At 38.0% G+C, this 12,702-nt stretch overlaps 1 non-coding gene across 1 annotated transcript; it reads left to right on the forward strand.

Annotated features, from left to right (window-relative positions):
• The first annotated feature begins 1,235 nt into the window (after positions 1-1,235).
• On the forward strand, positions 1,236-1,358 carry LOC143662851 (small nucleolar RNA SNORA76). The gene has a single exon (XR_013165619.1). It is a non-coding gene; the product is annotated as a small nucleolar RNA SNORA76 (small nucleolar RNA).
• Positions 1,359-12,702: the final 11,344 nt, after the last annotated feature.

A 12,702-nucleotide genomic window follows, 5' to 3' on the forward strand; every position in this document is an offset into this window, starting at 1 on the left:
ACTGCTCTGGCTAGAACTTTAGTACATTGTAGAATAGCACTGGTGAAAGTGGGCATCCTCATCTTGTTGCATATCTTAAGGGGAAGTTTTCAGTCCTCATTGACATGATGTTAGTGTTGGGTTTTTTATAGTGTTCTTTATCATGTTGAAGAGGTTTCCTTTTATTCCTAGTTTTCTGAGTCTTTTTATCAAGAAGGGGTGCTAGATTTTGTCAAATGCCTTTTCCATCAATTGAGATGACCATGTCATTTCCCCTCTTCATTCTATTAAAGTGATAATATTGTTTCATTTTTTAAGGCTGATGGAATGCAGTATACCAGAAATGGATCGGTTTTTATAAAGGGGATTTAATGAGTTACAAATTTACAGTTCTAAGACCCTATAAATGTCCAAATTAAGGCATTCAGAGAAAAATACCTTGAAGAAAGGCTTCTGGAATCTGGAACACCTCTTGTCAGCTAGAAGGGCAAGTGGGTGGCATCTTCTACTGGTCCTTGCTTCCAGTTCGTTCCTTTCAGTTTTCTGATTTCAGTGGCTTTCTCTCTAAGCTTCTGTGGGTCCTCAGCTAGCATCTCTGGGGCAAACTCAGTGTTTTGTCTCTTAAGTTTAGCATCTCCAAATCTCTGTCGCTTGGTTTCATCTCTCTGCCCTGTGCTGGCTCTGAGCTCTCTAGAGCTCTGTCTTTTATTCTCTTCATAGAGGACTCAGTAAAAGGATTAAGATACACCTGGAATGGGTGGGAATCACATCTCCATGGAAACAACCTACTTAAAAGGTCCCACCCACAACTGGTCTGTCCCCACAAGATTGGATTTGAAGAACATGTCTTTTCTGAGATACGTAACAGTTTCAAACCAGCCAGACATTAATTGGTTTTCTTGAACTACCCTTGCATTCCTGGGATGTATCTCACTTGACTGTATGATCCCTTAAAATGCTGTTGGATTTGGTTTGCTAGTTATTTTTACTGGAGATTTTTGCATCTATATGCATAAGGAATTTTGGTCTGTAGTTTTCTTGTGTACCTTTATCTGCCTTTGGTGTTAAAATGATACTGGCTTGATTGAATGAGTTCAGAAGTGTTCCCTCCTCTTAATTTTTTTGAAGGGTTTGAGCAGAATTGGTGTTAATTCTTTGAATGTTTGGCAAAATTCACCAACGAAGCCATCAGGTCTTGGGCTTTTCTGTGTTGGGGAGGTTTGTTTTTAAAACTTTTAATTTTATTAAAGAAGTTCACACTGTCTTTGTGTCCCTGCCATCCTGTACTGGGGGTTAAGCAGCAGTGCCAGAGCACATGCCTGTGTGTAACTTGGGCTGCTGGTTCCCCATGGCAGTGCCTTTCACCACAGGCAGCAAGGTAGGCAGTGTGTGGGGGGGGATTTTTATGCAGAAAAATCATGTATAAAATATAGAATTCGCATATACTGCCCTATAATTAACACCTTGCATTAGTGCATTAATATATTTGTTACAATTCATGAAAGAACATTTTTGTACTTGTACTATTATAGCCCATTGTTTACAATAGGGTCACTGTATTGTACAGTACTGTTTATTTTTTGTTTTTATTCTAGTAACATATATACAACCCCCCCCAAATTTATATATATATATATATATATATATATATATAATTCAGTGCTACTAATTATATTCATAATGTTGTGCTATCATCACCATCATTCATTTCCAAAATTTTATGGCTAATCCAAACAGAAATTCTGTGCAATTTAACTCCTCATTCCCTTCCCCAGGAAACCTATATTCTAGACTCTGACTCTATGAATTTGCTTATTCTAATTGTTTCATATCAGTAAGGTCATACAATATTTGTCCTTTTGTGTCTGGCTTCACTCAGCATGATGTCTTCAAGGGTCATCCATGTTGTCACGTGTATCAGAACTTTATTCCTTTTTATGCTGATAAATTGCATGTATGTACCACATTTTGTTTACTCATTCATCCATTGATGGACACTTCGTGTGCTTCCATCTTGGCTGTTGTGAATAATGCTGCTATGAACACTGGTATGCAAATATCTATTAGAATTCCTGTTTTCAAATTTTGGAGCATGTATCTGGAAGTGGAATTGTGGGTGATGTGGTAATTCCAAACTTAACTTTCTGATGAACTACCAAACTATCTTCCACATCAGCTGCACCATTTTACATTCCCAGTAACAGTGACTGTGTATAACTATTTCTCCACTTCCTCTTCAATACTTACTTTGTTTTCTTTTTAACAGTAGCATTACTGTGGCTTTGCAATACATTTATAGATTGGGAACTGTGAATCCTCTAACTTCATTCATTTTCAAGATGGCTTGGCTATCTTACCCTTCAATATAAATTTGATAAATTTGTTAATTGACTTTTCCATTTCTGTAAACTGTTAGAATTCTTATTGGAATTGCGTTTAATCTGTCAATCGCTATGGGTAGAACTGACATCTTAACAATATAGTCTTCCAATCCATGAACACAGAATGTCTTTCCATTTATTTAGATTGTCTTTTAACTTCTTTCAGGCAATGTCTTATTATAGTGTTTTGTGTACAGACATTTTCATTTTGGTTAGATTTTCTTGTTGATATTTCATTCTTTTAGTTGTCATTGTAAATGGAACTTTTTCTTGATTTCTTTTCAGATAATTCATTACTATAGTAACACTACTGGTGTTTTTCATGTTGATCATGTATCCCACCACTTTCCTAAATTCATTTATTAGTTCCAGGGGCTTTGTCGTGGATTTATCAGGATTTTCTATATAGAGAGTCATGTTATCTGCAAATAGGGACAGTTTACCTTCTTCCCTTCCTATTTGGATGCCTTTTATTTATTTCTTTTGTTCAACTACTCTGGCTAGAACTTCCAGAACAATGTTGAATAACAGTGGTGACAGTGGACATCCTTATCTTGTTCCTGATCTTACAGGAAAAGCTGTCGCTCTTTCACCATTGATTATGAAGTTAACTGTGGCTTTTCCATAGATGCCCTTTATCATGTTGAGGAAGTTTCCTTCTATCTCTAGTTCTTATTTTATGAAGGCATGCTGGATCTTGTAAAATGCCTTTTTGGCATCAACTGAGATGATCATGTGGCTTTTTTCTCTTTCTTCTGGCAATACAGTATATTGCATTAACTGATTTTCCTATGTGGAACCACCCATGCATACCTGGGATGAATGCCACTTGATCATGATGTGTAATTCTTTTGATGGGCTATTGGATTTGGTTTGCTTATTAGTGTTTTGTTGAGGATTTTTGCAGCTATGTTTGTCAAGGATACTAATCTGTAGTTTATTTGTGGAATCTTTATCTGGCTTGCGTATTGAGTGATGTTGGCCTCATAAAGTGAATCAGGCAATGTTTCCTTCTTTTCAACTTTTTAGAAGACTTTGAGCAGGATAGGTGTTAATTCTTTTTGAACTGTTTGGTAAATTCCCCTGTGAAGCCATCTGGTTCTGAGTTTTTCTTTGCTAGAAGGATTTGTTTACTGATTACTTCTATTGTTGAGATCTTCTTGAATCAGAATAGGTAGTTTCGAATTTGTCCATTTCATCCAGTATATCCAGTTTGTTGGCATACAGTTGCTCACAGTATCCTCTTAGTCTTTTTTCTATGGGGTCAGTAATCATGTCCCCTTTTCTGATTTTAGTTGTGTCCACTCTCTTTTTTGGTGTCAATTTACCTAAAGGTTTATTGGTTTTACTGATTTTTTGAGAGAACCAATTTCTGGTTTTGTAGATTCATTCTTTTTAAATTTTCTATCTCATTTTTTTCAATCTATTCTTTATTTCCTTCCTTCTGTTCACTTTGGGTATTTTGGTTTTCTTTCTTTAGTTCCTCTAGACATGGGATTAGGTTACTGGTTTGAAATCTTTCTTCCTTTTTAATGTAAAAATTAAGAACTATATATTTAGAGCATTGCCTAGATTGCATCTATTAAGTTTGGTATATCATGTTGCTATTTTCATTTGTCTTAATATATTTCCTAACTTCCCTTGTGAATTCTTTTTGACCTATTTAAGAGTGTATTTTTAAACGTCTACATATTTATGAATCTGCCCATTCTCCCCGTCATTGATTTCTAGCTTCATTTCATTGTGAATGAAGAGGATACTTTGTATGATTTCAGTCTTTTAAAATATATGGAGATTTATTTTGTGACCTAATATATGGCTATCCTAGGTAATGTTCCATCTGCACTAGAGAATAATGTATATTTTGCTGATGTTGGGTTAAGTGTTCTTTATATGTTAAGTCTAGCTGGTCTATGGGATTAAGTCTTGCATTTCCTCATTTTCTGTATAGATGTTCTATCCATTTTTGAAAAAGTGTACTGAAGCCTCCTATTAATACAGAACCAGATATTTCTCCCTTCAAATCTGTCAGTATTTGCTTATGTATTTTGGGGGTTCTGTTCTTAGGTGCATATATGTTCATCTTTTCAATGAATTTGTAGTTTATTTGGTATTAGTGTAGCCACCCCAGTTGTCTAATGGTTACTGTTTGCCTGAAGTATTTTTTCTCACTTTCAAACTACTTATGTCTTTAAACTTAAGATGACAGTATAGTATATATTTCTGGATTATACATTTTTTATCCATGCTGCCAATCTCTGCCCTTTGAATGTAGCTTTTTTTTTTTTTTTTTTTTTTTTTTTTTTTTTTTTAAAGGAAAGACAGAGAGAAGGAAGGAAGGATAGAAGGAAGGAAGGAAGGAAGAAAGGGAAACATTTTTAAACATTTTCTTGTTTTTTATTGTATTCTGTTTCTCCGTTTTTGTTACATGGGCTGGGGCCGGGAATCGAACCGAGGTCCTCCGGCATAGCAGGCAAGCACTTTGCCCGCTGAGCCACCGCGGCCCGCCCTGAATGTAGCTTTTAATCCATTTACATTTAAAGTAACTACTGACAATGCAAGTCTTTTGCCATTTTGCTATTTGGTTTTTGTAAGTCTTGTAACATTTTAGTCTTTCAATTTTTTCCATTACAAACTACTTTGGTGTTTGATTGATCTTTTGTAGTCAATCATTTTTAGTACATTTTCATTTCCTTCTGTGTACAGTTTTCAGATATTTTCTTTGTGGTCACATCAGAGCTTAAATTTAACATCCTAAGTCTAACAATAGCATTTGATTTGATACCAGCTTACCTTCAGAGCTCACACAAAGTTCCTATATTTCCCTGTTCTCCCACCTTTATGTAGTTCTTGTCACAGATGACATTTTTACACACTGTATTCCAAACCTTTAAAAGATTTATCATTACTTTTTTTTTTGGAGGGGGGGTGTGCGTTCATGGACTGGGAATCAAACCCAGGTCTCCTGCATGAAGGGGAACATTCTACTACTATCATTACTTTTTATGTGCTTGTATATAGTATCATGTCAAAAATGAAAAGTGGAGTTATTACAAACTAAAAAGAGAATTGCCCATATAGTTAGCTAGAAATCCTTACTTCTTTATTTGATCAATCGAGTCTACTGCCCTCTTTCAATGTGAAGAACTCCCTTTAGCATTGCCTGCAGGCGAGGTCTAGTGGTAGTTAAGTCCCTCACCTCTTGTTTATCTGGAAATGTTTTAATCTCTCTCATTTTTTAGAGACGTCTTGCTGGATATAAAATTCTTGGTTGGCAATTTTTTTTCCAGCACTTTCTGTCATCTTATATACCTCCTTGCCTCCCAAGGTTTCTGATGAAAATTGGCACTTAATCTAATAGAGGCTCCTTTGTACTTGATGCATTGCTTCTCTTGAAGCATTCGGGGTTCTTTGTGTTTGGCATTTGACAGTCTGATTATAATGTCTCTGGGCATGGATCTCTTTGAGTTTCTCCTGTGTAGAATTCACAGGGCTTCTTGGGTGTGGTTATTCATGCCTCTCATTAAATTTGGCAAGATGGCATTCATTATTTCTTTGAATATTCCTTCTGTTCTTTCTTCTCCTTCTCAGACTCCCATGAGTATATTGGTATGCTTAATGGTATCCCACAAACCTCTCAGGCTGTATTCACTGTTCTTCATTTTTTCATTCTACTGCCCAGACTGAGTAATTTAAAATGTCTTAGGGTTCACTGATTCTTTTTTGTCAACTCCAATCTGCTGTTAAATGCCTGTAGAAAATTTTTAGTATCAGTTACTATGGTCTTCAACTCTAATATTTGCTTTGTTCTTTGTCATTATTTCTAATTACTTACTGAAATTATTTTGTTTAAATTGGTTTTCCTGATATCCTTCAGGTTTTTTTCATGTTTTTCTTTAGTTCTTTGAGTATATCAATACTACTACTTTAAAAAAGTCTTTGGAGTGTCCAAAGTCTCATTTTCTTCATTACTGGTTTCTAATGTTTCATCTTATCCCTTTAATATTTCTATATGTTAAGTCTGGAAATTTTATCATGTTGGATGGGTCATCATTACCTATCTCTTTCTCTTATAATCTTTTGGCACACACTTTGCATTTTAATATTTTAAAGTTTTGATTCTGGGAGTCTTGAGTCATCTGTTTACATTTCTATCTAGATAATAATGTGCCAGAGAAACAAAGCAAACACAAAAATCACCTTTCACAGTCTTTGCAGACTGGCTGTGTTAACTGGTACTCTCCCTCAGAGTACAGTCCTCTCACTAGTGAACCTCAAGATCAGTCCAAAATGGAAGTGCAGGGTCCTATCTAGCCCTTTCTGAGTATGTGACCTGTCCTGAGTATACGTTTGTGATCTTAAAAATTCCCCTATTTACAAGGATCCCAATGTCCCCTCTTCTCCCTAAGAAAAGAGGTCCCAGATACTCTATTATACATCTTAAAAGTTGGTAATCTTTTGTTCCAGGCCACTGTGTGCCAATCTGTGACCTGATTCTTATACTGCTTGACCTGTCCACAAGCTGCTCCTGCATGCTCAGAGAAAATGTAGTGTGCTCCTTCCCTTATAAAGGTAATGATATACCCAGACATGCGGAAACTCCCCGTCTGTATATTCCAAAGACCCATGGTTCTCTTTACCTGACCTGTCTGCTAACCAGTAAGTCAGGGTGAGGAAACATGAAATATAAAGCTTTTTCCTACTTGAAAGGACATGCTGGGAGGATCCAAGATGGCGGCTAAGTAAGGTACATGCGTCTTAGTTCCTCCGACTCCAAATCAACTAATAGGTAAACAGAAACAGTACAGAACAGCTCCTGGGGCTACAGCAGGGAATGGACACACAGCGTAACCCACTCTGGACTGGCTAGTCTGACTGCGAAACTCGGCTGCGGTGAGATCCCCGAGCGGCGCGCGATTTCCCGAGCAGCCGCAGCTGCGGCGGTCCGAGCTAATCCCTCCCTCCCTCCTTCCCAGGCCGGCTGAGAGTCTCGGAGAGGCAAGCTTCCCAGCCAAGGCGGCCGGCGCCACACTTTTGCGGGCGGCTTCGGGTCTCAGCTTCGACTCCGCGGCTACGAGTCTCGGATCAGAGGGCTATCCAAAGTCTGGGCTGGCTAGTCTGACTGTGAGACTCGGCTGCGGTGAGACCCCCGAGCGGCGCGCGATTTCCCGAGCAGCCGCAGCTGTGGCGGTCCGAGCTACTCCCTCCCTCCCTCCCGGGCTGGCTGAGAGTATTGGAGAAGCAAGTTTCCCAAGCCGAGGCAGGCGGCGGCCCTCTTTTGTGGGCGGCTTCGAGTCTCGGCTTCGAGTCCGCGGATACAAAACTCAGACCGGAGGGCTATCCAAGCCGCGGTGCCCCCCCCCCCGCGGGAGGCTTCCTGGTCCGGTGGAGAATCCCCCAGGCCCGCTGCAGCCCGCGACCAGCCACAGGGTCCCCTCAAGCCTCAGCAGCTGACGCCCCCACTACGCACGGCCCCTGAACCAACGGAGAGAATTAGATCCGAAATCCCCAGGCCGCGGAGATCGGTGACTGGGGGAGACCCATTCCAAACACTTGAGACAAACGTGTGCCACGTGCGCCACCTACTGGGCAAGATAAGAAAAACAGATCCCAGAGATTTCACAGAAAAATCTTACAACCTTGCTGGGTCCGACACCCAGAGAAATCTGAATAAATGCCCAGACGCCAGCAGCAGAAGATAACTGTCCACGCTCAAAAGATTGAGAATATGGCCCAGTCAAAGGAACAAACCAATAGCTCAAATGAGATACAAGAGCTGAGACAACTAATGCTGAATATACGAACAGAAATGGAAAACCTCTTCAAAAATGAAATCGATAAATTGAGGGAGGACATAAAGAGGACATGGGCTGAACATAAAGAAGAAATAGAAAAACTGAAAAAAAAATCGCAGAACTTATGGAAGTGAAGGATAAAGTAGCAAACATAGAAAAAATAATGGATACCTACAATGATAGATTTAAAGAGACAGAAGATAGAATTAGTGATTTGGAGGATGGAACATCTGAATTCCAAAAACAAACAGAAACTATCGGGAAAAGAATGGAAAAATTTGAACAGGGTATCAGGGAACTCAAGGACAATATGAACCGCACAAATATATGTGTTGTGGGTGTCCCAGAAGGAGAAGAGAAGGGAAAAGGAGGAGAAAAACTAATGGAAGAAATTATCACTGAAAATTTCCCAACTCTTATGAAAGACCTAAAATTACAGATCCAAGAAGTGCAGCGCACCCCAAAGAGATTAGACCCAAATAGGCGTTCCCCAAGACACTTACTAGTTAGAATGTCAGAGGTCAAAGAGAAAGAGAGGATCTTGAAAGCAGCAAGAGAAAAACAATCCATCACATACAAGGGAAACCCAATAAGACTATGTGTAGATTTCTCAGCAGAAACCATGGAAGCTAGAAGACAGTGGGACGATATATTTAAATTACTAAAAGAGAAAAACTGCCAACCAAGACTCCTATATCCAGCAAAATTATCCTTCAAAAATGAGGGAGAAATTAAAACATTCTCAGACAAAAAGTCACTGAGAGAATTTGTGACCAAGAGACCAGCTCTGCAAGAAATACTAAAGGGAGCACTAGAGTCAGATACAAAAAGACAGAAGAGAGAGGTATGGAAAAGAGTGTAGAAAGAAGAAAAATCAGATACGATATATATAATACAAAAGGCAAAATGTTAGAGGAAAATATTATCCCAAAAGTAATAACACTAAATGTCAATGGACTGAATTCCCCAATCAAAAGACATAGACTGGCAGAATGGATTAAAAAACAGGATCCTTCTATATGCTATCTACAGGGAACACATCTTAGACCCAAAGATAAACATAGGTTGAAAGTGAAAGGTTGGGAAAAGATATTTCATGCAAATAACAACCAGAAAAGAGCAGGAGTGGCGATACTAATATCCAACAAATTAGACTTCAAATGTAAAACAGTTAAAAGAGACAAAGAAGGTCACTATATACTAATAAAAGGAACAATTAAACAAGAAGACATAACAATCATAAATATTTATGCACCGAACCAGAATGCCCCAAAATACGTGAAGAATACACTGCAAACAGTGAAAAGGGAAATAGACTCATATACCATAATAGTTGGAGACTTCAACTCACCACTCTCATCAATGGACAGAACATCTAGACAGAAGATCAACAAAGAAATAGAGAATCTGAATATTACTATAAATGAACTAGACTTCTTAATAGACATTTATAGGACATTACATCCCACAACAGCAGGATACACCTTTTTCTCAAGTGCTCATGGATCATTCTCAAAGATAGACCATATGCTGGGTCACAAAGCAAGTCTTAACAAATTTAAAAAGATTGAAATCATACACAACACTTTCTCGGACCATAAAGGAATGATGTTGGAAATCAATAATAGGCAGAGTGCCAGAAAATTCACAAATACGTGGAGGCTCAACAACACACTCCTAAACGAGTGGGTCAAAGAAGAAATTGCTAGAGAAATTAGCAAATACCTTGAGGCGAATGAAAATGAAAACACAACATATCAAAACTTATGGGACGCAGCAAAGGCAGTGCTAAGAGGGAAATTTATTGCTCTAAATGCCTATATCAGAAAAGAAGAAAAGGCAAAAATTCAGGAATTAACTATCCATTTGGAAGAACTGGAGAAAGAACAGCAAGCTAACCCCAAAGCAAGCAAAAGGAAAGAAATAACAAAGATTAGAGCACAAATAAATTGAAAACATGAAAACAATAGAGAAAATCAATAAGGCCAGAAGTTGGTTCTATGAGAAAATCAATAAGATTGATGGGCCCTTAGCAAGATTGACAAAAAGAAGAAGAGAGAGGATGCAAATAAATAAGATCAGAAATGGAAGAGGAGACATAACTACTGACCTCACAGTAATAAAGGAGGTAATAACAGGATACTATGAACAACTTTACGCTAATAAATACAACAATTTAGAGGAAATGGACGGGTTCCTGGAAAGACATGAACAACCAACTTTGACTCAAGAAGACATAGATGACCTCAACAAACCAATCACAAGTAAAGAAATTGAATCAGTCATTCAAAAGCTTCCTAAAAAGAAAAGTCCAGGACCAGACGGCTTCACATGTGAATTCTATCAAACATTCCAGAAAGAATTAGTACCAACTCTCCTCAAACTCTTCAAAAAAATCGAAGCGGAGGGAAAACTACCTAATTCATTCTATGAAGCCAACATTACCCTCATACCAAAACCAGGCAAAGATATTACAAGAAAAGAAAACTACAGGCCGATCTCTCCAATGAATATAGATGCAAAAATCCTCAATAAAATTCTAGCAAATCGTATCCAACAATACATTAAAAGAATTATACATCATGACCAAGTAGGATTCATCCCAGGTATGCAAGGATGGTTCAACATAAGAAAATCAATTAATGTAATACACCATATCAACAAATCAAAGCAGAAAAATCACATGATCCTCTCAATTTTAGCAGAGAAGGCATTTGACAAGATTCAACATCCTTTCCTGTTGAAAACACTTCAAAGGATAGGAATACAAGGGAACTTCCTTAAAATGATAGAGGGAATATATGAAAAACCCACAGCTAATATCATCCTCAATGGGGAAAAATTGAAAACTTTCTCCCTAAGATCAGGAACAAGACAAGGATGTCCACTATCACCACTATTATTCAACATTGTGTTGGAGGTTCTAGCCAGAGCAATTAGACAAGAAAAAGAAATACAAGGCATCAAAATTGGAGAGGAAGAAGTAAAACTATCACTGTTTGCAGACGATCTGATACTATACGTCGAAAACCTGGAAAAATCCACAACAAAACTACTAGAGCTAATAAATGAGTACAGCAAAGTAGCAGGTTACAAGATCAACATTCAAAAATCTGTAGCATTTCTATACACTAGCAATGAACAAGCGGAGGGGGAAATCAAGAAATGAATCCCATTTACAACTGCAACTAAAAGAATAAAATACCTAGGAATAAATTTAACTAAAGAGACAAAAAACCTATATAAAGAAAACTACAAAAAACTGCTAAAAGAAATCACAGAAGACCTAAACAGATGGAAGGGCATACCGTGTTCATGGATTGGAAGACTAAATATAGTTAAGATGTCAATCCTACCTAAATTGATTTACAGATTCAATGCAATACCAATCAAAATCCCAACAACTTATTTTTCAGAAATAGAAAAACCAATAAGCAAATTTATCTGGAAGGGCAGGGTGCCCCAAATTGCTAAAAACATCTTGAGGAAAAAAAACGAAGCTGGAAGTCTTGCACTGCCTGACTTTAAGGCATATTATGAAGCCACAGTGGTCAAAACAGCATGGTATTGGCATAAAGATAGATATATCGACCAATGGAACTGAATAGAGTGCTCAGATATAGACCCTCTCATCTATGGACATTTGATCTTTGATAAGGCAGTCAAGCCAACTCACCTGGGACAGAACAGTCTCTTCAATAAATGGTGCCTACAGAACTGGATATCCATATGCAAAAGAATGAAAGAAGACCCATATCTCACACCCTACACAAAAGTTAACTCAAAATGGATCAAAGATCTAAACATTAGGTCTAAGACCATAAAACAGTTAGAGGAAAATGTAGGGAGATATCTTATGAATCTTACAATTGGAGGCGGTTTTATGGACCTTACACCTAAAGCAAGAGCACTGAAGAAGGAAATAAATAAATGGGAACTCCTCAAAATTAAACACTTTTGTGCATCAAAGAACTTCATCAAGAAAGTAGAAAGACAGCCTACACAATGGGAATCAATATTTGGAAACGACATATCAGATAAAGGTCTAGTATCCAGAATTTATAATGAGATTGTTCAACTCAACAACAGACAGCCAACCCAATTACAAAATGGGAAAAAGACTTGAACAGACACCTATCAGGGGAGGAAATACAAATGGCCAAAAGGCACATGAAGAGATGCTCAATGTCCCTGGCCATTAGAGAAATGCAAATCAAAACCACAATGAGATATCATCTCACACCCACCAGAATGGCCATTATCAACAAAACAGAAAATGACAAGTGCTGGAGAGGATGCGGAGAAAGAGGCACACTTATCCACTGTTGGTGGGAATGTCAAATGGTGCAACCACTGTGGAAGGCAGTTTGGCGGTTCCTCAAAAAGCTGAATATAGAATTGCCATACGACCCAGCAATACCATTGCTGGGAATCTACTCAAAGGAATTAAGGGCAAAAACTCAAACAGACATTTGCACACCAATGTTTATAGCAGCGTTATTTACAATTGCAAAGAGATGGAAACAGCCAAAATGTCCATCAACAGA

This window comes from Tamandua tetradactyla, chromosome 18 (genome assembly GCF_023851605.1).
Source record: "Tamandua tetradactyla isolate mTamTet1 chromosome 18, mTamTet1.pri, whole genome shotgun sequence".
Classification (NCBI taxonomy): domain Eukaryota; kingdom Metazoa; phylum Chordata; class Mammalia; order Pilosa; family Myrmecophagidae; genus Tamandua; species Tamandua tetradactyla.